Genomic DNA, 27128 nt, shown 5'->3' with positions numbered 1-27128 from the left:
CTGCCCTATTTCCCCTCAAAAATACACTTGTTGTTGGGGTACCTGGGTGGCTCAGTCTGTTGAGCATCCGGCTCTTGATCTTGATCGGCCCAGGTCATGATCTTGACTCGTGACCCTTCGGCCAGGGTCAGGGATCGAGACCCACGTTGGACTCGACGTCGAGCTCAGAGCCTGCATAAGATTCTGTCTCTCTCTCTCTCTCTGCTCCCCCCTTCTTTCTCTAAAATAAATTTTAAAAATATACCTATTGTTGAATTAAAGTGTTCTCCTAGGGATTTTTTTCAAAGTCTCGTGATGTTCCGCATCAATATTACTGCCTAAGTTACTTCTACTTCACAAGCACCTAGATTTGGAATTTCTAAAAACACTCTAATAATCAACAACTCAATATTTTGAGAAGCTAAGTGACCATCACATGAAATTGTTCCTCAATTGCCAAAGAGCCTTCCATGTCATTCACCCATTTCTGTTCCGGTCTCATCCATTTCTGTTCTGGTCCATATAGTTCACCCGGGGAGCCTGGGTTGGGGAGACAAAGAGAACCTGAGTGACTTATTCATGGTTGACCTGCGGAAAAATCCCTTTAATTTCTGATAGATCTTGATCAATCCTTCCCATAATGAAAATGTAATATCATCTTATTTCTTTTTGGGCACCTTAGCTTCACAGTATGGGCACAGAACACTGTCATGGCTGAAATTCTACCCCATGGCTATAGAATCGTCTCCCACGCCCGTTTCATTTCTAGCTGATGTTTCTGGATTTTCTAACAATTCGACCTTTTACTTTTGATATAATATTATTCAGAGTAAAAGGATTCAGAGCAGTTGCATATTACTGTGAACTCTGTTAGCAATTAAAAATGGCCCTTTGTTCCATGAACGTTTCCCTGGATTTTAGTTTCATGTAATTTTTTCCCCCTCTTTCTCTTTGCTTGTATTCAGCTGCTATATCTTTGTTCATTCTTTTACTTATAACTTCTTGCATTATTTTTGGTGATTCCTTTTTACGTTAGGCATTTTCGATATATCACTTGTTTTCGGTGTGTGATAAGGAAAGCGACTTTGGAAGAAAACGGCTTTGTTTTTCTGAGAAGCTGGGTAGGCATTTCACAGTTTGATAGCCCTGCTCACATCCACGGTCTGGACGTTTAGACGAGGGCTTGAATCAGGATTCCTGCTATCAATTCCCGCTGCACTTTTCCAGGGGCACCTAAAATAACCCCTTAGAGGGGCACCAAAGTGGCTCAGTCGGTTAAGCATCTGACTCTAGCTCAAGTCATGATCTCACGGTTCATGACTTAGAGCCCAGTGTCGGACTCTGTGCTGACAGCTTGGAACCTGGAGCCTGCTTCGGATTCTGTCTCCTGCTCTCTCTGCCCCTCCCCTACTCACAGTCTGTGTCTCTCTCTCTCTCTCTCAAAAGTAAATATTAAAAATAAAATAAAATAAAACAACCACTTAGAGTTGAGTCTAAGAGAAGTTAGTGACCTCCGCTCCAACCACCTTATAAGTAACAGGTGCCAACCCCCTCTCTATCCTCTGCTGACTCTTGCCTGCTTGGGACAAAGACTGTCCTTCCTCAGCTCAATGCCCCCTGCCCTGATTCTGGGACCTGGAAGTAATAAATCTTGTGACTCCACATCCTTTGTGTGAGTGTATTGGAATTTCTCTTCCAATCCAAATGACCTCACTTTGGGTCTCACTTCCCCAAAGTGGGGGCTCAGAGGCTGAGGGACCCACCTGCCCACTGCGTGTGCTTGGCTGGTGTCCCCTCACTCGGCAGGTCATAATCTGCATACTCTTTATTCCACATCAGCTGGACATCAGCTACAGCTTCTGGACGCACAGTGGGGGCTTCTGCTGTGGACTGAACTGTGTCTCTCGCAAATTCGTATTTTGAAGTCCTTAATCCCCAGTGTGACTGTATTTGGGAAAAGCGTCTTTAGGGAGACAAGTAAGGTTAAATAGTCATAAGGACACTAATAGAACTGATGTCTTTATAAGAAGAGGCAGAGACACCAAATCTCTCTCCCTCTCTCTCTCTCTCTCTCCCCCTGCCCCCACCCAGAGCTCATAGAGATTAGACCATGTGAGCACACAGCAAGAAGGCAGCTTGTCAATGAGCCAGGAAGAGGGACTTTGCCAGAAATCGTATCTGCTGGCACTTTGATCTGAGACTTCCAGCCTCTAGAAATGTGGCAAATACATTTCTGTCGTTTAAGCCACCCAGTCTGTGTTATTTGGTCATGGCAGCCTGAACTAATACAGCCTCTTAAAAAAAAAAGAAAAAAATATATATATATACATATATATATTGGTTTTCAATGGATCTTGGTTTTCAAAAAGTTTACAAATGTTTAAAAGGGGTGTCAAACATAATTACACTGCATTTCTTTGGGTACTGTGTTCTTTTTAATGCTTTCCTTATAGCCCCCTTGTCTCCTGCCTTTTCTGGTGAACTGAGTCTCATTTCTTTTACCTTTGAGCTCTATACAACGTATTTTATGAGAACCTGGCAATTAAAAAATGGGAAGACTTGACTGCCAGAGAAAGCAAGTGTAGAAAAACCTTAAGCACACTGAGGACACGGGCGATCCTTGGAGAACACGTACACTCGATGCAGAATGAAATTCCCCAGAGGCGACAGAGGTGGGGGGGGGTGGCCCCAGGTACCTGAAACCATGCATGGCAAGTGGAGGGAGGCCTTCAGGAAGTCAAGGCTGGAAGACGGGGGTGGTCACGCAAGACTAAATTAAGAAATCCTTAGGTTGGCTATGAAGACATCACTAGGGAGTCTTGAGGAATCTTCTTTAGCGAAGGGGCAGAGGCAAAGGGCTGAAAAATGTATCATAAGTAAACTAGACTATTTTTTTTTTTACCGTTTATTCAGTTTTGAGAGAGAGAGAGAGAGAGAGAGAGCATGAGTGGGGGAGGGGCAGAGAGAGAGAGAGGGAGACACAGAATCCGAAGCAGGCTCCAGTCTCCGAGCTGTCAGCACAGAGCCCGACGCGGGGCTCGAACTCACAAACCGCAAGATCGTGACCTGAGCTGAAGTCGGCTGCTTAACCGACTGAGCCACCCAGGCGCCCCTAAACTGGACTATTTTTACAGACACTGAGCGGGAGCAGTGAGAAAGGGGCTCACGGCGTCTGGCCACAGCCTGTCCCGGGCCACGGAAGAGGCGGGACACGTGTATTGATGCTGGAGACGGGTGTGATAAGGCAGAGAGGAGACAGCACCCTTGATGGAGCATGGTCCCAGAGACAGATGCTACTGGCTTTGGGACGCTGCGGAAGAATAAAGACCCACTTTACTCCTCACTCGAGGGTAAGCATTAAGCATGGAATGCGTAAATAGGCCAGACTCCATTAAGCTTCCCCTGCTGGTGTCGAGGGCTCAGAGCCGGGACTGTCAGAGCAGTCTGGGAGAAAAACAATTTTGTGCACAGGAGGGAATGGGGTCATGGGCAAGTCAATGGCCGCCATATGTAAATCCATTAACTCATCGAGCGTACTGTAACAGGCTAAGGAGGAACGAGCAGGCTTTTGGGGAAAGCATTCCTCAAATTTCTCCCTCCTTTGTGGCTCACAATTGTCCTCTGAGATTTTCAATTTAACCAGCTTTTGAGAGTAAGCTCAGAAGTGAAGTGACCTGCTCGGGAAGGCGAGTTGCTCAGTGATGAGAGCAACCCCTTGGTCTCTTCGCTCTGAATTCAGCGTTCTCTTCACAACAGGCCACTCTCCTTTCCACGCGCATCCATTCAACACAACACCTACAGGTCACAGAACAAAAGCGTCAACCCAACAGACCATAAAAGCGACATAACTGGGAGAGTTCGTCTCTCTTGGACACTCCACCTCCCATGACAAGTGAGTCACTGAAAGTGTGCCCCCTTTGCTTCCTGGACAGAGCGTGCTTAACTGAATCCTGTCTCCTTTCCCACCACCAGAGAACTGTGTGGGACAAGCTAGAAGAAAACGTCCGATTGCCCCTTTCCTGGAGGTGAAAGGCAGCCCTCAGGTCCTGCCCCCGATGGTCCCCCTCCCGCCAGGTTTCCTTTGACCTTCTGTGGTCACCGGAGGCTTTCAAGCAGAAGTCCTCCAAAGTCCAAGGGAGGGACCACTCGTATGAGGAGGGTGGGGTCAGCATGGGCTTGAACGCTGGGACCTAGACTCTGACAATGCTGCGTGGGATGCCCGAAACTAGCCGGTGAGCTTTTAAAAGAGTCATAAGAATTGCATCATTCTAAGAAGTTGTTTTAAATGTAAGATCACATCAGGGGTGCCTGGGTGGCTCAAGAGGTTAAGGGTCTGAGTCTTGATTTTGGCTCAGGTCATGATCTCATGGTTCACAGGATGGAGCCCTGCGTCAGGCCCCGTGTGGGAGGTAGGGCCTGGTTAAGATTCCCTTTCTCTCCTTCTGTTCTTCTCTTGTGCACACTCTCGAGCACGCCCCAAATAAATAAACAAATAAAATAAATAAATAGTAAGATCACATCAAATTCAGGTGTCTTCAAATTCGAATGAGGGGCACCTGGGTGGCTCAGTTGGTTAAGCATTCGACTTCAGCTCAGGTCATGATCTTGTGGTCCGTGGGTTCGAGCCCCGCGTTGGGCTCTGTGCTGATAGCTCGGAGCCTGGAACCTGCTTCAGATTCTGTGTCTCCCTCTCTTTCTGCCCCTCCCCCATTTGTGCTCTGTCTCTAAAAATAAATATTTTTTAAAAATTAAAAAAAATTCTAGTACAAAGCACACATATACATCATTTAGATTACTGTAAAGTTCAAAGATCTGTAAGTACCTAAAAAATGAAAAAGAAATACAAAATCCTATGCAGGAGCTGCTGACCTCTGCCATCTGAATGAGAAAAAAGTGAAGTGTGTACCTTGACTTCTGGTACAGCAGTGACATGAGCTGTGCGACCAACCCCTTTATAGACTTGTGGTTCATGAGCCAGTGACTCTAAAACGACACTCTGTTCGCTCAGTGAGTGGGTGTCGACAGCAGATCTCTTAGACAAGCAAACTCTCCAGCTCTAAATTATCTCAGTGCACTGGGATGTTCAGTAAACCACATTTCCTTCGTGTTGTGCGCTGCCAACTCCAGAAAGATTCAGAATGAAGCAACTTGAGTTAAACACGATCATAACTGTCTTCCTTAGTGCATAGAAATCTTTTAACTCCAGAAAGGTTTAGAATTAAATATAAAAAGGTTTAAGAAGTCAAAACTAAATCTGTATATAATGGGCAACAATATGCTTGTTATATATATATATATATGTATATGTATATATTTTAGAGAGAGAGAAAGCAGGTGGGGGAAAGGAGCAGAGAGAGAGAGAGAGAGAGAATCTCAAGCAGGCTCCATGCTCAGCTCTGAGCCTGATGTGGGGATCAATCCCATGACCCTGGGATCATGACCTGAGCCCAAATCAAAAATGGGACACTCAACCAACCCCACGCACTCCATGCTTATAATATTTAAAAGAACATGGTCTGTTAGTGTGATCACTTTCTTTCTCTCTCTCACATTATGTGACTGATGAATTAGTTTAGGTCCTTTATTTTGGTTTAAAACCTTAACAAATTGATCCACAGATGTAGAACATTTAAGGGAACTTTAATATATATATATATATATATATATATATATATATATATATATTCAAGTAAACTGCCCAAGAAATAAAAACCAGTAGGAGGATCTATCTTATAGCATGGCCCCACCCAACCTGTCCCCAAGGAGGCTCAGGTGAGTGGGACTGCACACAGGATGCTGATGGTTCAGTAGACAGAGCCCTTTAGGCTTTTCTGACCCATGGTCCACTTTGTAACAAGCATTTCAATTCAACAGACACTAACGGTATTAAAAAGGACCATGCTAGGCTATGCAACAAAAACTACTGAACCTTTCCAGCTAAAAGCAGAAGAATGAGTTTGGTGGGTTTGTTTTATCATTAAACTTTTGATTTTAAGATCATTGCCACTTCCTGGGTGATTGTAAGAAATGGTACAGAGTGGTCCCACGCACCTTTTACCCGGTGTCCCCCAGTGACGCCATCTTGCAAGACCATAATACAACATCGCAAACAGTGTATTGACGGGGATGCAGACAATATACGGAACATTTCCATCACCAGAGCCCTCACGCGGTCCTTCTGTACCCCACTGACTTCCCTCCTTCACCCCGGCCTCCTTGACCCCTGGCGACCGCTATCTGTCCTCCATTTCTAAAGTTGTGTCATTTCAAGAATGTTATGTGAATGGGGTTGTAGGGCATGGAACCTTTTGGGGTGGACTTTTTTCATTCCGTGTACTTCTCTGGAGATTCATCCAGGTTGCTTATCTACCTATAGTTCTTTCTTTATTGCTCAATGGTCTACTCCACTGCACAGAGGTACCATATTTGTTCAACCATGCAGTGTTAAAGAACGTCTGGGGACTTGTTATGGATTGAATGTCTGTGTCCTGCCCAAATTCCATGTCGAAGTTCTACCCCTTGAACTTGATGTTATTGGGAGGCAGAGTCTTTGGCCAGCAATTAGATTAGGATGGAGACTTCGTGAATGGGATTAGCATTAGCATCTTTACTAAATAAGACCCCAAAGAACACCCTTCCTCTCCACCAAGTGAGGAAGCATCCGGAAAATAACCATCTGCAACCAGGAAGAGGATGTCACCAGAACCCGACCATGCTGGCCCCCTGACCTCAGATTTTCAGCCTCCAGAACATAATAAATAACTTTCTGTGGTTTCCAAGCCACCCAGTCTCTGGTATTCTGCTATGGCCCAAACAGACTAAGCAGAGCTTTTACAAATCAAGAGGCTGTGAACATTTGTGCACAGGTTTTCACGTGAACCCGAGTTGTCATTTCTCTTGGATAAACGCCCCAGAGTGCGGCAGCTGGATCATATGGTGGTCACATGTTCCATTTGTAGAGAAACTGCCTGACCCTTTCCCAGAGTCTGTGCCGTTTTCCACTCCACCAGCAGTGTGTGGTGGTCCAGTTTCTCCACATCCCAGCCTGCGCTTGGTGTTGACCCTATTTCAGTGTCAGAAGATTCAAACGTGTCTGTCATCTGTATTTTGGCACCTCCTGGCTATTTTCTTTCCATTTGAGACCTTCCTGGTTCTTGATATGATGAGTGATTTTCTGTTGGAAACCCGGACGTTTTGGGTGGTTACTTCTGGGACACTGGATCTCATTTAAGCCTCTTTTAGCTGGCTTCCTCTGACATCGCACCAGTGGGGGAATCGGGGAGCCATCTTGCTGTTGACATCTGAAGAGGGGGGCTCCTTGCTACTGCTGGGAAGGGGTAGGAATTCTGGCCCCTGCGGGGCATCGACTCCCCTGATACTTCCCTGACTGGGACAGACAGTGATGTCTGTGTTGTCCCCGTGTAGTCGCCACTGACACTGAGCTGGGGGTGGCCTCATCTCCACTGCATGGTAGAGAAAGTCCTGACTCTCTGGCAGTCCTGCTCTCGACTCTACCCCAGGGGAGAAGGGTGGGTGTCTCATTTCTGCCGGTTGGGGACGAAAGCCTCGGCTTCCTACACCAGCTTCTCTGAAACCTTCCTGACAAGGTGTTGGAGTGTCTGGCCAGGGTGGAGGCTAGGTCCCTCACACTCTGCCCTAGCTAGTACGGGGAGCAGTGAGGGGCTGCCGTCTCTTCTTCCGCGTTTGGCCAGAGTAGAGCGATGAGTGACCACGCTTGTATCTTAATAGGCTGCCCTTTCGGTCTTTTGCCAGAGAAAACAGGCTTTTGTTGGGGTTTCTGTTTGTCTGCCCTTTTCCAAGTTACTGGCTTTTCAGCCCAGATCTGGGATATAGGAGGCAACAAGGGAGCCCAGGAAATGGACTCTGGCCTGCTTTCTCTACCTTTGAGAGTCTTTGTATGTTTGTTTTCTACATGGTGTCCAGGTTGATAGCAGGAGGCAAGATATACCTACTCCAGCTTTCTGGAAGTGGACATTTGGCAAGAACTAAGTTTTGAAGGGTTCGGATCCCCAATTCCAAGGTGTATGTGGTTCTTGTACAGCATCACTAAGCCAGGCTCCAGCACCAGCCAGGTGTCCTTACCTCATCTCAGTGCCGATGCTACCCACAGAGAGCGTCAGATCCTGCAGAATGAGGGCTCGGGCCTGTGGATCCCAAGCCCCATTGTCACCTGCGCCCTGACTGACTGGCTAGAGATTTCCAGGAGGTTTCCAAGACCCCCTCCTTGGGTGTGATTAATTTGCTGGGGCAGCTCAGGAACGTTTTACTTGGTAGATTACTGGCTTATTGTAAAAGGAAGAGATGTGGGGAAGAGCTCTGAAGAGACACACAGGGCAGGGTATGGGGAAGGACTCCGAGTTCCCATGCCCCCTCCCAGTGCGCCGCTTTCCTCGCACTTCCCCACGTTCACCCACCTGGAGGCTCTGTGGACCCCTCCTTTGGGGTTTCTATGGAGGCTTCATTATACAGGCGTGATTGACTAACTCATTGCCCATTGGTGATTGGACTGGATCTCTAGCCCCTCTCCTCTCCCCAGAGAGCTGTTCTCCTGGCAACCAGTTCCCAGCCCCAGGCCTCCACCAGGGCCACCTCATTAACATAACAAAAGACACATTCATCCATCTCCTCCCTAAGGAAATTCCAAGGATTTTAGGAACTCTATGCCAGGGGCAGGGCCAAAGATTAAGTACATATCTCTTATTATAAATCACAACATCATAGCTTGAAAATTCAATGTAACCTTAAAAATGGAACCTCCAGTTAATGGGAGTGCGGAGCCCCGGGGAGGTAGAAAAGATACTGGGAAGGAGATGCTGGTGTCGTCCTTCTCTGGGTCACGTAAAACTCTACTCTTTTTCCTTCACAGTTCAGCATCCAGGCCCCTCGTTTCTCAACAGCCTCCAGAGCAACACGAAAAATGCCAGCCGGAAGGAACTGCTTGGATGTCCTGAAATTAGCATTTGTATTCAACTACTGGCTTGGCTAACGAATCCCAAGCCATCTCTGTGGTGGGTTCAGACTCAATTTGCCATTGCCATTCATCCCATCAGGGGAGCAAGCTGGGAGGCTCTTGTCTTAAAAGAGGGCCAGGACAATCAGTGCCCACGCGGCCACCAAGCAGCCACGTGATCTGGGTCCTCAGGGGCTTTTGACTGGGTTTCCTTAAATCGAAATACCCATCCCTATATCTTCTTACATACCTTGGATTCTGAGGAGCTCCGAAGCATCTATGTAATATAACAACCACAAAAATGTCAAAGGGTCTGAAGCCAGTCATGAGCTGGGTTACATTTAGGTGCTAGTTTCCATGGGGTCAGTGGATTGAGTTCCTATTTACGGGAACAAGGGATTATGTAAGGCCTGTGCTCGGGAGAAACCAGTAGGTCACATCTGCTTGTACTTACTGGCATTAACATTTGGAGAGGTCCTTTTTCAGAGAGGGTGGTCCATCACCCCTCCCCATTCTACTGGTAAAAGAACCCCCGTTATGGGAAACCTGGGCCATATGGATCATGAGGCTGGTTTATTCTTATCCATCACGGAAGTGACATGATTAAGGCTTGACCAATCCAAGGACCCATTTTCCTGGCCACAGTGACTGGTCGAGAAAGGGCATGTGACCACAGGCGACCAATCAAAGTCCTTTCTACATTCTGATATGCAAATGTAAGAGAGAGATTTGAGGGCCCAGAGCTGCCCATGCCCGCCCCTCCTGCCCTGCGGGGGAGTCCACCTGAGGCTGGGCCCACGCAGAGAAGAAGCAGGCTGGAAGAGGAGGAAGGGACCACAATCCTATGGTTGGGGGATTTCCTAGAAGGAATTTCCTTTCCATCCTGCTGCTTCTGAGATTTATGTTTCCCAGGGAAGTTGAGAGGAGTGGTTTAATTATGGTGAGCTTGCTAGAAACAGCCTGGAGAAGGCTGGGTATTCTCCCAGCTCTTCCTGGGTGTGAAAGAATCCAGTTCAAAGCTACTCGGAACAACTATCAAGACTAGACCTGTCCTCTGAGGCAAAGGCTTAAGCACCCGGGCAAAGCATTGATTCTCTGAAAGCAGTTCACCTCCTGTTTGCAAAAGACCCTAGAAGCTGTGGCTCCTTCTAGACATCACCTTCAGTCAGGGAAGCACCAACTCCACTTTGAGGGAGAAAAGGCTCGCAGCATCTGCGTGTATCTTGGAGGAAACTCCATCTTGAGTCACATCCCAATTCCAGCGAGATTATCTCCTGGACTTCCTCACTCCTGAGGACTCCAAGGCACTGTCCATTTTATCACTTAAAATGAGAGAGAGAGAGAGAGAGAGTGGGAGAGGGGGACAGAGAGAGAGGGGGACACAGAATTTGAACCAGGCTCCAGTCTCCGAGCAATTAGCACAGAGCCTGATGCAGGGCTCCAATTTATAAACTGTGAGATCAAGATCTGAGCCTAAGTTGCATGTTTAACCAACTGAGCCACCCAGGTTCTCCCTACCCCCGCTTTGTTTTTAAAGGCTTTGTCCATTTTAGAGGCAGATTCTTTTTTTTTTTTTTAACATGTATTTATTTTTGAGAGGCAGAAACACAGAGAGACAGAGAACAAGCAAAGGAGTGGCAGAGAGAGAGGGAGACACAGAATCTAAAGCAAGCTCCAGGCTCTGAGCTGTCAGCACAGAGCCCGATGCGGGGCTTGAACTCACGAACTGTGAGATCCTGACCTGAGCAGAAGTCCAGTCTCTTAAGCGACTGAACCACATAGGAGCCCCATAGAGGCAGATTCTTTTCAGAAAGGTGAGACAAAGATCATCTTACAAAGAGCGATTTTTATGAAAGAGAGAAAGAGACTACAATGTCATAGCCTAGAGACATCCTCGTCACTCTCCTGAATTCCTTGGTCATAATAAAAGTATAAACAAGAATGTTAGTGAAATCAGTCTCTGCCCTGGGAGACAAGGCCCCACTGCCTTTTCTGATTCTATCTGACTCTGCAAATCAAAAGTTTGAGTTTACTTCATGCACATTCAGACGGTTATGCTACATAAATCCCATCTTCCTTCCAAGAGTAAGAAATCACCCGTCTCCTTAACAGGCAGGCGGCACACAGAATTCTCCTTCCCGAGAATCTGTTGTGATTGGGCCCCAACCTTAAGCTGTGGATGATTTGTTGTGCAAATGGCTCAAAAATTATCATTTTACTTCCCCTCAGACGGACTTGCTCTTTGGGGTCCTGGCTTTGGAAAATTAATGGAAACTTTCGAGATGTTTTGGACACTCCACCTGCACCACCCTCCTTCTCCAAATTTCAACCAAGGATGGTCACCCGGAACCAGCAGGGATCCAAGGATAGCTTTATAGCTGCTGAGAAGAGCCCGAAATGGGGCCAGTATGAACACGGCCTCTTTTCCCCACAGCAGGGGACAAAGTACGCCTGGTTCCGGCGGGTCTGAGATTCACCCCCAGAACGTGCATGGTGCAGGCAGTTTTCTGGAAGGTTCTATTGTGGTATCATGCACCGTTATGAAGGACATTAAAAATCATAGTCACAGATACTCAGGAACTAAGTTTTCAACGCTCGGAAATAAGTCAAAAAAGGTGGCCTGATGACCTTTTAGTTTTAGGCTAAATGATATTCTAATGAGCATGTCTGAAGGTCAGCTGAATCGGGGAATACACTGGTTTGAGTAACAGTTGATTCAGGCTGGGGGTGGGGGGCTGCCTGAGGAAAACGGACCCATTAGACAAGATTGCCCTGAAAGTCACAGTTTAGTTGCCCGCAGGAGTATTGATCAGTCCTGTGCCTAAATCACCAACATGACTCTGCATATTCCTGTTTTCACTGACTTTGTGCTCACGTCCACACAGACCCTTTGAAGCATGAAGCAGGTCCGTAATTTCTGTTTTTACCTCCACGAGTTAAAAACAACTCTCCTGTGTGATTGCTCTCCATTTTGATTGGGATTATAATTTTAACAATTTAAGAATTACCCTTGATCAAAGATTTGTTTTGATCTGTGAAAATGCTTAAAACATAATATTAATTTGTAAAGCTACCCACAGCACTAAATATAAGCTCTCTTCTGTTGAGATATATTTATCCATCCATGTATCCAATTCTCTACCCATCTGTCCATCCATCTGCCCATTCATGACTGTCCATAAAAGAATGTAGCATCTGAAGTCTGACTCTTGGGTCCTTATTCAGCCTCTGCTGATTCCATTCTAAATTCTGCACCTTACTAACCCCATGACCTTGGGCAAGTCCTACAGGTTAAAAGGCGTGTTTCTTTAGTTGTAAAAGGGGAGCAGTACGGGAACACAGAGAAATGTAAAAGGGAACTTAGCTATAAAGCCCCCAGGGTAACACCTGGCTCCCATCCTCAGTCAATTTGCTCTCCCTAATGTCTCTAAGTCCAGAGGTAAAGATGGCGTAAAAATGAAGGAGGTTTGACAAAAAGTAAACGTGAGTTATCTGGGGACTCGGGGAGTCAGTTCTTGACAAGGGCTTGGAAGTCAGCATTTCTGTCCTTAAAGCAGGGGGAAGCCGGACACATGGAAAAAGAATGGCTTTTCTTGGACTCTCCCGAGAACTGAGGGTCCAGGGCAAACAGCCACCCCCAAATCTGGAGAAACAGAAGAACTGAGGGGGGGCAAACCCCAAATCAGCCCATCTAGAGCAGTAGCTGCTGGAGCGGTCAAATGGCAGGAGACTCACATGGGAATTGTGATGAACTCCTGGAAGCTGAGTGTGTCTCACCCTGGAGGCTGTGGTCTTAGAGACTCACTCACGTCAGTGGGTTTTACTTGTGGGACCCTCACCGGGTTCTCACAGTGAAGATCTGAGAAAGACCCCCCGCCCCCCATCCCCACCTTGGCTCTGGCAGGCAGAAGGGAAGAGGAATCATTGTGAAATCTGCCCACACCCTTCTCCGGGGAAGAGAATTCGTCAGAGCTTCTGGAACATTCCATTTGGGGGAAGGGGATTCTTGTCATGAGAGCCCTCTTAACTTTCTTGTCTCACATCCCGAGAGGAAAAGGAAACACAGGCAGGGGGGTCAGGGCTTCAGGGAAATAGATTGAGGATATACTCCAGCTGGGGCAGGGGGTGGGAGGGCAAGGGTAGGGGTCCCCACGGGAGTGACACTTGGGAAGATCACAGGCCCACCAAGACTTTGAGACTGAATCCTAGAATCGCAGAATGCCCCTCTCCACACCCACAGGCCCCCAGGGCAAGAACAGTGGATGACAGGACAGAGCTGCAAGGCAGTCTCCCTCTGAGGAGGAGCCTGGAGAAGCCCAAGGTCAAGGCGGGAGGCAAGAGGGAGAGAAAGAAAGAAAGACAGCAAGCGGGAGACAGTTACCCACGTGGCAGATATGGTTCCAACCGTATCAATAGTCACTTTGAACAGGGACGGTGTGAACGTAACAATGAAAAGACAGACTGTCGGGCTGGGTGGTAAAGTGACACTCAACCCTAGGCTGTCTACAAGAAACCCGCCTTAAACTTGAAAGCTCAGGTTAACCGTAAGGGGTTGGAACAGAAAGCCGTACCACGTGAACACGAACCACAGGAAAGCCGGAGTAGTTATGTTCGTTTCCGATCCCACTGCCTTCAGGACCCGGCCAGTCACCGGGGATGGGGAAGGGTGTGAAAGTCCCCCGCGGGATATAACCCTTAAAACGCATGCACTGAAAACAGCCCGTCAAAGTACGTGAAGACCTTCTCTGGGTGAGGTGATTATGAGTCATCTTATTTTTATCTGCTAGCTGTTCTCCGACAAACACGCGTTAGTTAGTGACAGAGAGCAAACTGCACCGTGTCCTCCTGTCGTGTGCCCGCCCCTTCCGGGGACAGAAAGCGGAGGGGCGCAGGAATAGCCATAGCGACAGACGCCCGGGAGGTCAGCTGTCCATCGAAAGAATTCGAGGAGCTATTCTTTGCACTTGGCAGGTTCACCTTGTCTGGGAGAAAAAAAGAGCAGGAGCTCAGACGGAACAGATGGCCTCACAGACGGTGCTGGCCATGGCAGAGATCTCAGAATATCGGCGTTTAAAAACCGAGTCTCCCTCCCTGGCTTCCCTGTCAATTAAAGACCGAGGGCCCCCCGGACAAGTTTTGGGGAAGCGTTTGGGCCGCTGAAGCGAAACCACAGAGTGAGGAGTGGAGTCCTGGAAACGTATCGACTTGCACATATTCGACCTTCAGAAGGATTTGAGGCATCGGCGGACGGATGGCCCCTCAGCTCTCGGTCGTGGGCGGGAAATGTGTGGCTGGGACCTTGGGCAGCGAGCCCCTCGCAGACCTCACCTGGGGACTAGGTGGTGTCATTTAGATGCAAAAGCTGGTCCCAGGGATGTTTATAATTCCTGAGCGGTCCTAAACGCAGAGCCGAGAAGACCAGTAAACCCTCGTCCTCCGACAAACGCCGTGAAATGTCCCGTCCCGTTGAAATAAAAAACTGGATATATTTTCCTCATTTGGGGACATAGATCTCATTTACTTAAATCTGGCTTAGTAGGAAACTTGAGAAGTAAACATAGAAGGTTAAGCTATGTTTCCTCCCGGGGGGCCTGGGTGGCTCAGTCGGTTGAGCGTCTGTCTCACTTTGGTTCAGGTCATGATCTCACCATCGGTGAGTTCGAGCCCCTCATCAGGATCTGTGCCGACAGCTCAGAGCCTGGAGCCCACTTTGGGTCTTGTGTCTCCTTTCTCTACCCCTTCCCCCCCCCCCCAAAAAAAATAAAAACATATAAAAAATTTTAAAAGAAGATATGTTTCCTCCCAACTGAGAGTTAATAGAAAGATATGTTGTTTACATTCATGTTGACAAAGAAACCGTCCTGGCTTCTTTCCCCAACATAGCTCCGCACAGGATCTCTTTGTTGTTGTTGAGGAATCAGGTCTTGCAATGACTTGTGTGTGTGGTTACCGGCTAAATACACATCTCTCATCATACAGCCAGGTCATGAGAATTAGGGAGACTTACATGAATATACACTAATCCCAGGATTTACCATGAGTCAAAAATTCAATTACCATGATTTTTAAAAATGAAAATGAAAAAAGGGCCTTATATCCACGTATTCGGTCGTGATCCCAGCGTATCCTGACAGTGGGTCACTCAGTAACGGCATCTCGCCGCCATTCCCCATGGAGCCTCCAGACCACGGCGTGTCTTGACGCCCCTGGGCCTGGGGCTGAGCACACCGGTCACCCTGTGTCCTCGTGCAAGCTGCTGTAGCTGTCACAGGCCGGGCTCCAGGTGAGCGCGGCGGGCCCAGCGAGAGAAGGTGGGAAGGATCTACCTCTCGCTCGGCTCCCACAGGTGCGCACATCCGGCAAGGCTTCCCCTCCTGCCCGTGCCTGCCCGCCTGCCGTGAAATCATGATCTCACCCAGTTTTGAGCCTCGGTCCTCCAAGAGCTCAAACCCTTTCTTTCCGTCTTTTAGCAAACACCCAGCGGCAGCGGCCATGTGCCAGGCAACATTGTAGGCACTGGAGATGCAGAGAGTAGGAACTCTGGAGGCCTCCGCTCTGTGGGGCTTGTGTTCTGGCCAGAGAAGGCAGGTGATCGTGATGCCGTGAATGAATGAAAGCTCAGTGGTACCAAGGTGGGCACCACAGGGGAGGCCACCTCAGGTAAGATGCTCAGAGGAGATTCTCGTGGAGGAGCGGCAGGTGCCCGGAGACGAGAATGACTAGTAGACGGTTTTACAAGGACCTGGAGGAAGAAGGGGAAACCGTGTTGAGGAACCTCGTGTACAAACGGGCTCCGCGTGTGTGAGAATGCAGCCCCGTCCAACCATGAGCCAGGGAATGAGTCCTGAGAGGCGTGGACAGGAGTTCGCACAGGGCCTGCTTATCTATGCTCCTCAACGTGCAAACCACGAAGGCATCAGACAGCGTCGAACCGGAGACATGCACGGTTCATGGGGGTTGGCAGCAGAAGGCAAACAAAACGCCCCACAGGATGATGTCACTTTGGCGACTGTGCCCCAGTGGTGAGGGGCTGGCCTCTCCCCTTCTCTCCGCCTGCCGAGCATGCTCCCCCCACCATGGGCACTGCTCGGGGGATTGGTACAGGGGTGCGGAGAGGGAGTGGCCCCAACCAATGGCGGAGGGGAGAAGGGGTAATTCTTCAGCATCCCCACGTCCCTTCCCTCACTTCAATCCAAAAGAGAGTAGAGAGAGAGAGAGAGAGCGAGGTAGCCCTTCCAGGAGGACCACAGCCATCCCTATCCTGCACTTCCTCTGGGAAAGGGCAAGAGAGTCTCATGTGAATTCGGTATGGCCGGTGTCTCTCCCATGGCCATTTGGGATGGCCAAATCCATCCAAGATGAACCTCTTGTCACTTAGCCAAGAGCCAGGCATTAGGGGTTCACCTTTGCCTCCCACAGTCCCTGGGCAGGAGTCACATAGCAGAGTTAGGGCTTGGCCGCTGGGGAATTTGGAGGCCAGGGAGAAGGGGCACAGGGAGTCTGTTAGAGAAGAGCTCGGTCCGGCAAACCGCGACCTCGAGTGTGATTTTGCATGAAGTGGGAGTTATAGGTGGAAAGCTCTCCGGCTGGTGGGTTAGCCGTGATGACAGGGACAGGACAATCTTTTCACATTCCCACCGCGGTAAGGGGACTTACCTCCAAGGCCTGTCTGGAGGACTCTTAGGGGTGCTGACCCTGCTGATGGCCAGGCAGAAGGGGGAACCCCAAGCTCTTTGCAGAGCTCGGCCCTGGGAAGGCGCAGGGCCAGGGCGGGTGGCTTCACCCCTGTCTTTTCCTTTTGCAAAGTTTTAATTCCATTTGTTTATTTCACGTAGTCTGCTCCTAAACTTCTGGTCTTAGCATTTTAGTTTGTTTATATTGAAGCGTTTGAAGGAGTATTGGGTTTCTTAACTCGTTCATGGCTTTCCAACTTCGCCTTCATCTTACTGCTTTGATACTTCAGCTGCGAGCCTCTCCTCTCTGAAATGAGTGAGTTTGATCCTTTGTGTGTGTGTGATTTTGTTTCTCTCTGCTCTCCTCCTCTCTCGGGACTTTTGCTTGTTTTCATTGTCTCATTTCCCTCTATACCCTCATGGCTTTAGTGATCTACTTCCTACTTATCCATCCTTCTATTGTTTAATCACGAGGTAGAGCCTTGGCTCTTGATTTCAGGAATTCCAGTCATGGGAAGCAGGTGGCAGGGGCCCGATGTGGGAAACTGCCACCTGGCCCTGGACAGTGTCATGCCCACTGTATCTGGAAGCCAAGTGAACATGGAACACACACTTGTCACATTCACCCAGGATCTCCAGGGTGGGTCCTGTGATAGTAACTGAGCAGCACTTATTCCCATGAAAGTCAGAAAAAAAGGAGAATCTAAAGAATTTGTGTTTTTTTCACATTTATTTATTTATTTATTCAGAGAGGGAGAGAGAGAGAGAGAGCACAAGCAGGGGAGGGGCAGAGGGAGAGGGAGAGAAAGAGAATCCCAAGCAGGCTCTGCAAAGTGTGGAGCCTGATGTGGGGCTTGAACTCACGAACTGTGAGATCATGACCTGAGCCGAAACCAATGGTCAGACGTTTAACCGACTGAGCCACCCAGGTGCCCCTAACGAATTTTAAGAATTCTGGTCTTTTGAAAATGTGTAATATTAATACTCAGCAGTGGAAATATAGGCGTGCCAGGGTATGATATCATGCTTTATCTTGAGTGGTCACAACCTTCTTCCTTTTAGCCTACTCATGTGAGGACTTAGGGTGCTACCTGAGCAGAAGGGGGCAGATGGGAGGCTGGAGAAGGCATTTTAACAAATGGGCAATAGCTCACCTATAAAATCATGTACATGGATCACCTTCTCCAAACCCGATTTTTAAAAATTTTTAATTTTTATTTTAGAGAGAGAGAGAGCGGGTGGTGGGGGGTGGAGTGGGAGGGATAGTGGGGGAGAGGGGGCAAGAGGGACAGAGAGAATCTCAAGCAGGCTCCACGCTCAGCAGGGAGACAGACACGGGGCTCGATCCCATGACCCTGGGATCACAACCTAAGCCAAAATCAAGAGTCAGACACTCAACCAGCCGAGCCAGCCAGGCACCCCTCCAAGTCAGATTTTCAGTAGGGACAGTCTACTATCCTGCTGTCAGAGGCATCCCAAGGTCAATAAAACCACTAGTGATCCGGCAGGCCAAGCCAGATTAACCTCTCTGGTTCAGCTCAGGATTTAAGGAGGCCTTGGCCAAGAGAGAGAAGCTCCTAACTCACCAGGGATCGAATCCGTCCCGTTGTTGTCACTGGAACAACAAATCTTAAACTGGGTCCAAGAGTACCGTGCTGCAATGCTGTATTTTAATTCCTAAGAGAGTTAAGGTCTTTGGAAATCTTGCAAAGGAGCCAGAATGCTAAAAAGTCAGCATTTTCTAATCTGGATACATGTGCATTTATAACTGCCAAGAGTTTCACTGTCTGTCCACAGGGTATGATGGGGATTAGAGCGGTAGGAAAAATGGTCATAACCGTAAAGGCGGAGAAGGGAAAGAACGATAGAATCTATCTGCAGATAGAAAATGGAAAAATAAGTGTGTCTGATTCTTACGTTGGCAATTCGAGGGGAAAGTTTTTGAAGTAATGAATGGAACTAAAATTAGACAGGATGAGAAATTAGCTCATGAACTGAAAAGCATCGGTCTGAGTCCTAAATTATATGGAGGCTCCAGACACCGGTTAGAGGATTCACAGTGCCTTCATGGTATCTCAATAGAGTCTTCAAATGGTTATTTATTTTTCATTTGTTTTTTTCTTTTTAGGGAGAGACACAGAGTGTGAGCAGGGGAGAGGGGTGGAGGGTGAGAGAGAGAAAATCTTGACACAGGGCTCGATCTCACCACCCTGGGATCGTGACCTAAGCTGAAATCAAGAGTCGGAACCTAACCCGCCGGGCCACCTAGGCGCCCCGTCTTCAAGCATTTAGTACATAAGGGTGAAAATAAATTAGGCAAAATATATTAGCAGAAAGAGCATGGGACTGTAACAAAAATAAAAACAGCTGATGTGTCCAGCTGAGCCCTAAACATTTTAAGTTGACCACGTAATTTCATCCTCTCCATGGTATTGGCTGCTACAAACAAGGAATATGAAGCTATAAGGTTAAGCTCCTTGTTCGAGATGACACAGCTGTGGTATCATCAAATTGGGGTGCGAGCCAAGGATCTCTGAAGACAGGTGCTCTGCCATTCGGTGCTACCTGTCCCCACATTCTCCACCAGGAGCATGGCTCAGCCACGTTCAGTCACATACCAGCCGTGTCAGCCCCACTCCACTCTCAGCTACCCAGCACCTGCCGTGAGCTGGACAGATGGTCTCCATCTCAGGGACCTCTAGCAAGCGGCGATCTGCTGTATCAGCTAGCGTGACTTCAGTGCTGATCTTTTGTTTCTTAGGCATCCTGTTTCTTCCTCTGTAGAGTGAGAAATTTTTAACTATTATGTGATTTAGAGTCAAGAGCGTGCCACAAAATCCCCTTTAAGAAGCGTTGAAAAGTAATAAAAATCCTAACTCACAAAGATACATGCACCCCTATGTTTATCGCAGCACTATTTCCAGTTGCCAAGGTATGGAAACAGCCCAAGTGGCCATCGATAGATGAGTGGATAAAGATGTGGTATTTATATACAATGGAATATTATTCAGCCATAAAAGAGAATGAAATCTTGCCTTTTGCACCAACATGGATGGAGCTAGAGAGCATTATGCTAAATGAAATACGTCAGAGAAAGACGAATACCATATGGCTTCACTCGTATGGGGGAATTTAAGAAGCAAAACAAACGAGCAAAGAAAAAAGAGACCAAAAAACCCAAAAGAGACTCTTAACTATAGAGAACAAACTGGGGGTTACTGGAGGGCAGGTGGGTGGGGGGAGGGTGAAGTCGGTGAAGGGGGTTGAGAGTACACGCATCGTGACGAGCACTGAGGAATGTATAGAAGTGTTGAATCGCTGTATCGTACACCTGAAATCAGCATTTACACTTGACTTTTTTTTTTAATTTTTTTTAACGTTTATTTATTTTTGAGGCAGAGAGAGACAGAGCATGAACAGGGGAGGGCAGAGAGAGAGGGAGACACAGAATCTGAAACAGGCTCCAGGCTCTGAGCTGTCAGCACAAAGCCCGACACGGGGCTCGAACTCACGGACCATGAGATCATGACCTGAGCTGAAGTCGGACGCTTAACCGATCAAGCCACCCAGGCGCCCCTACACTTGACTTTAAAAAGATTTTTTTAAAACCATGGTTACCGGGGTCCTGCTCCAAACCAACTGAATCAAGTTTGGGTTGAGGCCTGATGTGGAATTTGGAAACCCTCAGACAACTTAAATTTAAACCTGTATTTTAAGAACCACTAAAAATGCTGACTCCAAACTCCTTTCCAGCTCTCACATTCTAGCTTTACCTTTAGAAGGTCTTTAAATATCTCCCCGTGAAGCAGCATTCACACCTGAGTGCTGGCAGGGAAGCGCTGACTGGCATTGCACTACCAAGTACCAAGTACCTTCTGAAATGGAGAACGGTTAGCTATCTCTTGGTGGGGCGGGCGTGTTGAAACTCTCCACTGAGCAGAATGCAAGCTTACCAGAGCCTTCCGTGTCAGGCAAGGAAATGAAGACGGCAAATGACCTACACTCATTGTCAAGCCCGTCCACAGTTTGTCCCCTTGGTACCATTTCAGGTACTTGGACCAGCACTTCCAACCCAATGAGTCCTTGGCACAAGGTCTCCTACCAAAGAAATTCCAGTTCCAAAGAAGTTGCGGGGGGGAATGGGCTTCTTCCAAATAACAAGATTGAGTGCTTGACCCAGGATGATAGATTAGGAGAAGCAAGATTAGGAATTCACAGAAATTATCAGACAGAAAGTGAACGTCTTCAGACCATGCGGTTGCAGGTATAAGTCAAGCCGTACAGGTTCTCAGAGGGGCAGACACGCTGCCGACATCATTCAGACCGAGTGTGCATGGAACACGGCATTTTAGAAAATGTTTGCAAAAGGAGATAACTTCAAACCCAGGTCACTTGCTGTTCCTATGTGCTCCACAAGTATCCCCGGACTTTGTAATAAAGAAGGAAATAAGAGGCTTCTGGATGGCTCAGTCGGTTAAGCATCCGTCTCTTGATTTCGGCTCAGGTCATGATCTCATGGTTCGTGGGATCGAGCCTTGTGTACGACTCTGTGTTTAGCGTGGAGCCTGCATGGTCTCTCTCCCTCTCTCTCTGCTCCTTGCTCGCAGACGCTGTAAATAAACAAACATTAAAAAATGAGTAAAAGAAGGATGTCAAATGCAGTGAACACAGAATCCCATCTATACACAAAAACCTACGGGGAATATACTTCAAAATAAGAGAAAATACAATGATAGAAAGTTACAATTCAAATTAGTACTGAGTGGATTTTTTTTTATTAGATTTTTTTTCCTTCTTGGCTTCTATAAACCGAGTCTGTGAGAATAGGGATTGCCTTCCTTTGACACCTGTGCCCACACTAGCGTGCGGGATAATACAAAGGTTACCCACTGGGATTGCAGCACAGGAAATGCCTGGATGCCATGTGGAAATCCAGTCCCGTCTTCCTCCTCCATTGTTTCCACACAGTCCCCTTATCTCCCGTGCACCCAACGGCCAGCTGCAACTCAGGTGGCCTTCTGGGGTGTCACTAGTCACGATCTCCCGTAAGCTTGGCTGTTCTTCAAAGGGCACCACCAGTTCAGGCCCAAGAGGGTCAACGGCAACTTCAGCCCTCTCTGAACGTAAAAGTTATCGCCGTTCCAGGGCTCTCCCTAGGCGTGAATGAGCAGGACCCCAAGTGGGAGGGTCCAGCAGGTAGACACAAGGGCTGTGTGAACATCCTCCTGGACCGTCCACCTTTTGCTTGCACTTGACATGAAGGCATTCTCTTTATCGTTAAGCAGGTTGGCGTGGGTTGTGGAGAACACAGGCTCCCGCAGACGGATGGCGTGAACAGGAGTCATCAGTCTGAGAACTGACTACCGTAGCCCTCCTTTGTCATTGAGACAATTCACTGAAGCATGTGACTTTCAAAACATTAGAAAACAGAGAGAGAGCGAGAGAGGGCAGAATACAGTCTTGTTTTACGTGACTACTGGACCAAGGCCTCCATGGAGAAGCGCTCAGACTCCGGGGCAGGGGAGCCAGATGGGAAACCCGGCTTGGCCACTTCGTAGCTGGGGGACCTCAGCCAGCAAAACAAGGAAAGCCTTGGTGTCTTCGTCTGTGAAGTGGGGACAAGCGGTTTGTTAAAGGGGCTACTTAGATCCTTTGTCTTCATGGGCGAGATCCATCACGCAGCGTGTGGTAAGTGGTAATCCCTAAAGAAATGTTCGTTATTGTTCTGTTATAATCTGCAGGAAAGGTTAGCACTTAGGAGGTTGGAAATGAAAACTCAGTCCATATAAAGCAAGCACCCTGACACCCTAAGGAGCACATGCCCCCAGTTGAGGGAGGGTCGTGGGAGAGAGAGCTTCAGAGGAGCCCAGAGCACGGGGGTCAGAGGGCAGGTGGTTGGGCCGCAAGAATGTCACTGGACTCCAGGCCCCAGAAGCACTGTTGCAGGGACCCCAGCCCTACAGGCTCTGAGGTGCCCAAGTGAACCTTAAAGCGATGGTGGAGACACGGAAGGGAAGGCTCAGGCTCAAAGCCTCATGCTCTAGAAGGAGCTGCTTTCTGGAAACAAGGTGCATGTCCCTCCCAGGGCTTAGCCGACCGGAAGGCCCAGAGAGAAATCTCTCAGAGAAGACTAAATACACGAAATGGAAAGGCCTTTCTCACGCCCGGTTGGTACCGCTCACAGGAGGCAGAATAAGCACTGAGAGGTGTTGGTAAAGAGCTGATGGCCACGTCCCCTTCACGCTCCACTTCCGGGGCGGGATGAATCCGAGTGGAGGTGGGTGGAGGGGTGACAAGCAGGGGCAGGAGTGGGGAGCCAAGGATCCCCTCCAACGCAGTTAACTCCCAGTCAGGAGCCTTCCAAATCAAGGACTTCTTCAAGCTGCCATTAGTGATAGCGACGCCATCGCTTTGTGAATGTTAAACAAGTTTCGAGCATACATTACATAAAGCAGGTGTGTTGTAACTTACTCTTGGGTTTTTTTAGTAACACTGTGTACGTTCACGGGCATCAGAGGGTTGCAAACTGGGCCTTGCCGAGCGCCGGCAGACCTGCCTTGGGGAAAGGAGCTCCCAGCAGCCAAGGCCCCAGCACCCAGGCCTGCTCAGCCCCAGGCCTCTCTCGGCGTTGGCAGCTTTCCCATCCCGACTTTCCTTATAAGGTTCCCATTAAATGGTGGCTCTGGCGCTGACATACTAAAAACACTGGACGTAACAAAGCCCGTGTTAGTGATCAGCACACCAGGTTGTGTCTGCTGTAACACAGCCAGCTCCCGGGCCACGCCACCTTCCCTCTCTGATCTGGGGACCTAAGAAACCACAGGTTCTGGGGTGCACACGAAGACAAAAAAGGCTGGCACCCCTGGTGGTTTTCTTGAAGGTTAGGAGCAACTCTCAGAGCGCTGATAAGCAAACCCACATCGTGAAGACACGTGGGAAGGTTGCCGCCCGGGTCTCCACCCCGGGGCTCTCCCTCCACACATACAAAGCAGCTCTGTGGAAGGCCAGGGGCATCATTTTTGTCAAAACTCCGAGGCTGAAGATTTGGGAGACCAGACAGCTTTTCAGCCCCGCCCTGCGCAAGCCCGGCCGCCATCATCGGATGTGCTTGGCCCACCACACTGCAAAGTCCTGAGATAAAAGGTTTCCAACAATGAGTGAGGCACCTCTCACCTGGGTTTTCGAGTTTCCAAACGCGGACTGAGCAGCTGAGTGCGGGAGGGCCCGGAGGTTCTCGCTGACTGTCCTGTGTTAGAGATGACAAACCCAAATCCCAGGAGGGACCCAGGAAGCCCTGCTATTCCCTCTCACTTCTTCCTTTGCTCAGGGTATCGAAGGAGCTTGACTGTGAAAGCCTATGGTGAGAGGTAATTTGGGACAGAGCTTGGGTAGCCTCCATCCTGACAATCCAGAGCTGGTTGAGTCTTTCTTCAGGTTACAGACCAAAGCCTGGCTGTTGACAAATCCCTCTGTGGTAGCCCCGTCCAGGAAACCTGTGTGAGTGACAAACTACCTGCCTGCCTGGGACAATGCTGCCCCGGGTGAGTTTTGTTCTCATCTTTTAAATTCCACAGAACGGTTGATGCCCTCAAGGCAGCTGACTGCTCTGGAACCAAGGAGATCATCATTAGTTCGTGTTTGGGTTTGGCACAGAAAAAGCTATGGCTGCCATTGCCATCGGCAATTGGCTGGTCACCGTGTGCTGATCCATCCCCCAAATGGGAACTGTGTTCTTGTCATGAACACATAGGGCACCCAGCAGAGTTTTTTAGGACGTGGGTATTTGTAAGGAGGCAAGACTGAGCACCCAACACGTACCCAGGAGCCTAGGAGAAGCATTGGTTTTAATTACTGGGAATAATTGTGTCCTCCGAGATATGACCTGGAGAATCCACGAATATTCCTTTGGTTAAAACCAACACAAATGCAGGTCTTACTGTTTGGAGCAAGAAGGGGAATTTATGGGAAGGACGGAAGAGGGTATGGCCTGGGCAGACCAGATTGGAGTGAGGGTGTCCCAGCCCCTGGCTCATCCTTTCCATGCTACAGCAGGAATGACAAAGAATGATCCCCACCCAGGCTAACTCTGGCTGTCTGCTTCTACAGATAAAGTTTTATTGGAACACAACCACACACCCCTGCTTTCACACTACAATAGCAGAGTTGAATAGTTGTGACCAAGACTTCATAGCCGACCAAGCTTAAGATATTTAGTCTCTGGCTCTTGATGGAAAACGTTTGCTGGCTTTTGGCTGAAGGTTAAGACATCCCAGAAGAGGACCCAGTGGTTGTCTCCTGGGGCTGGAAAAAACTCCTGAGGAGACAGCCATCCTCTTCCTTGGTGTTTAGAAGCATCCCATGAAATAATAAAATGGCTATTTTGTGACTTGGGCTACATTTGTGGACGTGGAACCAGCAAGCTGTTTTCTTGTGTATTGTGTGACCCTCTGGATCTCTGAGGAAGGGCCCGGTGTTGGAATACGATAGGCTTTCAGGCTCTCAAGGAAATGTGCCAGTTCGGGTGATATGGAAGCGAAAATGGAGGTCACGGGGCAAAATGCATATACGAGGAATAATAGGGAAATATTCAGTTCTATATGATAGTGGCAAAGTTGTGTCTTTTTTTAAACCTTTAATTTTTTAGGGAAATTTTGGGTTCATGGCAAAATTAAGAGGAAGGTACAGAAATTTCCCATATGTCCCTGTACCACACATGCAAAGCCTCCCTCGTTATCAACATCGCTCACGGGAATGGTGTATATATACACCATTTCTTTTTTTAACCAAGAATGAACATACACTAACACATAATCACCCACAATCCGTAGTTTACTTTAGGGTTCACTCTTGGTGTTACACATCCCGTGGGGCTTGGGCAAATGTCGAATGACACGTATGCATTGTTATAACATACAGAGTATTTGTTCGCTGCCCTAAAGATCTTCTGTGCTTCAGTTATTTGTCTCTCCCCTGGCAACCACGCATCTTTCTATCGTCTCCAGAGTTTTGCCTTTTCCAGAATGTCATAGAGTTGGAATCATAAAGTAGGTAGAGATTGGCTTCTTTCACTTAGTAATATGCATTTAAGGTTCCTACATATGTTTTCGTGGCTTGATGGCTCATGTCTTTTGAGTGCCGAATAATAGTCTGTTACCTGGAGGCACCAGAGTTCATTTGTCCACTCACCTACTGAATGGTAGGACATCACAGTCGCGTCCAAGTTTCAGCCGCTATGAACAGGGCTGCTGTAAACATCCATGTGCAGTTTCTGTGTGGACATGAGTTGTCAGCTCTTTTAGGTAAATATCCAACAGTGTAATTGCTGGGTCGTATGATAAGAATATATCTAGCTTTGTAAGAAACCCTTAGAATATCTTCTAAAGTGGCTGTATCGGTTGGCATTTCCACTAGCCAAGAATGAGAGTCGCTGGGGCAGGCACGTGGGGGGCTCAGTCGGTTGAGTGTCCGGCTCTTGATGTCTGCTCAGGTCATGATCCCAGGGTGGTAGAGCCTGCTTGCGGTTGTCTCTCTCTTTCCCTCCCTCTCTCTCTGCCCCTCCCCTGCTCTTTCTTTCCCTCTCTTTCTCAAAATAAATAAATCAACTTAAAAAAAAAGAATAGCGAGTTCAGTCTCCTTCAGGCAGGTGGATAAGAACACAGAAGGGCAACATGAGTTTATAAGTTGGCCTATGTTTTCCAGTTGTCATGATCGAAGTGGTGGGCACCTTCCGAACTTGTGTTTGTTTCTCAGTGAAGGTGAAGCCTGATAAAAGCTGGGGAGGGGAGGCCGGTTGGTCAAGTGGGAGTTCTTGTTTTCCACAGCCATTCGCTGTGTTTCCTTCCCGGACCAAAGAGCGACACACCTGTGTCAGAAAGGAAAGTCAGAGACTCTTCAACCAGCAAAATAAGCAGGCTTCCCGCACGCTGTTCTGAACGGATTGCTTATTCTTGGAAGCTGAATCGTGCTGCTCTAGCTTGCTTTCTAAACAAATGCCACCGAGTTGTTCCTCCACCTGACCGCACGTCGGAAACACCTGGGAAGCTTGCTGTAAATACAGATTCTCCGACTCCAGCCCCGGAGACCCTGATCCAGTAGGTCTTCCTGGGGCCCAGGGATCTGCATGCTGGGCAAGTGCACCTGGTGTCTTGGAATCCAGGCACGGCATGGTTTATCCACAGTCTCAGACCCCACATCAGCATGTTGGAGTAGAAACAGGGAACCTGGAGATCATGCGACTCAGCCTCCTTGTTTTATAGAGAAATGGCATTGGAACGGAGCTATAAGACCGGCTTTGATCAGGCAGGGCTGTGGTGCTGTTCGACACTGAGTGTCTCTGCAGAGAATCTATTGCCTCTCACTGAATTGGGAGGTTAGGAATGCATTTCTGGAAAGGGTTAGAAACAAATGTCCTCACAGGGATAAAAAAAAAAAAAGGGGGGTTATTAGAAGTCATCTATATAGAAAGAAGCCTTTGTTCAGGAAAGATGCCTTTGAAAAAGCAAATG

The sequence above is a fragment of the Lynx rufus genome, unplaced genomic scaffold (genome assembly GCF_022079265.1).
Source record: "Lynx rufus isolate CCGP_SWC_20201006 ecotype Redwood Valley unplaced genomic scaffold, mLynRuf1.p SCAF_2, whole genome shotgun sequence".
Lineage (NCBI taxonomy): Eukaryota > Metazoa > Chordata > Mammalia > Carnivora > Felidae > Lynx > Lynx rufus.
Note: the sequence above shows the minus strand (reverse complement) of the source record.